Here is a 3,291-nt window from a genome sequence, read left to right as displayed (position 1 = left end):
CCAGCGTGTAACAGAGCAGGACACTATGGGGACTTCCCGGAAGAGAGCCCTCCACTATGTCTTGTCTGCAGAGAAACTTCAGCCTCCCAAACCTTCCCTGAGTTCCAAAGAGTAAATTTAATCACAGAAGTCAGAAAATGCGGAAAGAAAGGAAAACAGTCAAACATTTAAAATAATACTAGTTTAGCCATTAAGTTAAGAACCTTGAGTTCCTCCTTCAGGGCTGTACATGATATTCTGAGCCATGTCCTTTGAGCTGCTTTGCAGACACTGAAATCCCCACCAGGTGGAGGAAGTTAACTGCAAACTGCCCACCAGCACAGAGACCCCAGATGGGTTGGAACCAGAGGGTGGACGATGTTGGCTCTGATTAGCTCATCACCAACCAATCAGAAGAATGTCCATGAGCTGATCACCCACCCCACAGCCTCTCTCCCTTACCCTTCAGGGAGTTCAGGCCTTTTGAGCACCAGCTGCCTGGACTCCTTGCTTGGCATCTGCAATAGACACTGCACTTTTCTTCACCACAACCGCGTGTCGGTAGACTGGCTTTACTGCTCCCAGGTGAGTGGACCCACATTCAGTAACAGGACTGTTTTCATCATGGCTCCCCTGGTAGCTCAGTTGGTAAAGAATCTGCCTGCAGTGCAGGAGACCCCAGTTTGATTCCTGGGTTGGGGAGATCTGCTGGAAAAGGGATAGGCTACCCACTCCAGTATTCTTGGGCTTCTCTTGTGGCTCAGCTGATAAAGAATCAGCCTGCAATGCAGGAGACCTGGGTTTGATCCCTGGGTTGGGAAGATCCTCTGGAGAAGGGAAAGGCTACCCACTCCAGTATTCTGGCCTGGAGAATTCCAGGAACCATGTAGTTGATGGGATCGCAAAGAGTCAGACACGGCTGAGTGACTTTCACTTTCATCACAGAAGAGACAGTCTTTTGTTCCTACTGGGACAGACACCCATGCTGGATACGGCTTTGCCTTCTCTGCATTCAGTACTTGTGCCGAAGTGAATCACAGAATGCCTTATCCACCTCGTGGTATCCCGCACAGCGTTGCTTCTGATTAGGGAAGAAAGGGTGGCAAGGGGCCCCTGCCTGTGGAACGCACCACGTTCCCCACCATCGTGAAGCAGCTGGCTTGCCAGATGGTGGAATAGCCTTTTGAAGACTCAGTTATAGCACCAGCAAGCTGGCAATGCCCTGCGGGCTGGGGCGGGTTCTCCAAGAGGCTGCGTGTGTTCTGAGTCGGTGTCCACGGTACGAGCTGATTCACAGCGGAGGCTCCTGGGATGAAGGGGTGAAGTGGCAGTGGCCCTGGCTGTGACACCAGCGTGACGGTTCCATCCTGATCCTGAGACCGTGCATGCTCCTGCTCAGAGCTCTCAGTTCCACCAGGAGTTAAGCAATGAGTCCACTGAACCGGAAGTTAGGGCTCACCAGCCAATGCAGGGTCCTTGTGTCTCAGAATCAACAGGCAGAGAAGGGACTCACTGTGCTGGCCAGGGCGCCTGATCCCAAAGTGGGGGGCTTGGCTGCTCCCTCCTCATGAGAGGCGAGAAAGCGCACGAAGGCGCCGGAGGTCTGGGATTGAGGCCAAGGGGAAATGATAGCAGCCCAACCCAGGCAGGACCACTGATGACCCGACCCTCTAGGAACGACGGTTTGGGTCAACCACCAAGCACAGAACCACAGCAAGCTGAGGGGCTCGCTGAAGGCACAGGGAGCATGGAGCAGGCAGTGGGAGAAGGTGGTTACGAATATTGACTACAGCCTCACGACCGTTACAGAAACCAGAACTGGAGTTGTGGTATTTATTTCCCCCTTCTGCTACAGTTATTGTTCAGTCACTAAGTCGTGTCCAACTCATTGCGACCCCATGGACTGCAGCATGCCAGGCTTCCCTGTCCTTCACCATCTCCTGGAGCCTGCTCAAACTCAAGCCCATTGAGTCGATGATGCCATCCAACCATCTCACCCTCTGTTGCCCCCTTCTCTTCCTGCCCTTCGGCTGTAAGTGTCATGGAACCAAACAAACTTGGGTTTGCTCTCCTGCGTGCAGTAGAGCCAATCTACTGACACGTGGTTGTGGTGAAGGAAAGAAGTGCAGATTTATCGCGGGTGCCAAGCAACGAGTCCAGGCAGCTAGTGCTTAAGAGGCCTGAACTCCCTGAAGACTCATAGGGTGAGGGAAGGGAGTGATGAGTGATCAGGGTGAGTGATCAGCTTGTGGACGTTCTTCTGGTTGGTCGGCAGTGAGGAAATTGGGAGGCGATATCAACCTCTGATTCAAACAAGCCTGGGGTCAGGCAGCATGCAGTCAACTTCTCCTGCCTGATGGGGCTTTCAGTACCTGCAAAACAGCTCAATGGACATGGCTCAGAATACCATCTGCAGCCCTGGAGGAGCAGCTAAAGGTCCTTGACTTGAATGGCCGCACTATTCTTTTGTCTTGCTCAAATGTTTTCTTTCTGCGTTTTCTCATTTCTCTGATTCCATTTAAAGTGTTTCCACACAGGAAGCAGGGAGGAGACGTGGCGGGGTGTGCAGGGAGGGAGGCTCCGTTTTGGGAAGGTCCCACCGGGTCCTGCTTGGTGATGCAGTTGTGCATCTCTGTTTCTCTCCTGTCTTCTCCTCTCGTCATGTCACATACGATGCCCTGACTTCATGTCACAGCATTTAGGCCTGGGAACTTAAACCAGTGTTTAAGGATGTCGGGAGAGAGACACACCCCCAGGCCTCCTCCTCCTCTTCTGGGGCAGGAGGGCATGTGCTTTCGTTTGTAGGCAGGACAGCTGTACACAGGAGGCAGAACTATGACCTTTCTATTTTTTTTTGTCTGGAGCTCAGGCATGGATTCAGGAGCTGGGTACAGGTGCCGCGTGGACAAGGGGTGGATGTGTGATGATCAGTTTTGAGTGTCAACCGGCCCAGCTCACAGGTGCCCAGATTAGACTTTATTTCTGGGTGTGTTTCTGGATGGGGTGAAGATTAGAATCAGCGCCCACTGCAGTGTGGACCAGCATCACGGAGTTCGCTGAGCGCTTGAACGGAACAACGGATGCGGTGGGAGGAATTCACCTTTCCTCCTCCGTCTGCCTGCTGGAGCTGGGACCGGCCAGCTCGCCATCTCCCGCCCCTGCACTGGGGCTTACACCACCGGCCCCCCGGTTCTCAGCTCTCCACACTTGGACGGGATCCCACCAGCACACAGGCTTTCTGGGTCTGCCTCCTGCAGACGGTAGACGTGGGGCTTCCTGACTCTACCATCATGCGATCGGGTTCCTCATCAT

The 3,291-nt window shown here is 53.5% G+C and overlaps 1 long non-coding RNA gene across 1 annotated transcript; it reads left to right on the top strand.

The window, feature by feature from the left end:
* The first annotated feature begins 464 nt into the window (after positions 1-464).
* Positions 465-3,291, top strand: LOC129653553 (uncharacterized). Its single transcript, XR_008715158.1, has 3 exons — positions 465-564; positions 2,255-2,415; positions 2,849-3,291. It is a non-coding gene; the product is annotated as an uncharacterized LOC129653553 (long non-coding RNA).

Source organism: Bubalus kerabau, chromosome 5 (assembly GCF_029407905.1).
Source record: "Bubalus kerabau isolate K-KA32 ecotype Philippines breed swamp buffalo chromosome 5, PCC_UOA_SB_1v2, whole genome shotgun sequence".
In the NCBI taxonomy this organism is placed as follows: domain Eukaryota; kingdom Metazoa; phylum Chordata; class Mammalia; order Artiodactyla; family Bovidae; genus Bubalus; species Bubalus kerabau.
This window is presented reverse-complemented; position numbering and strand designations above follow the sequence as displayed.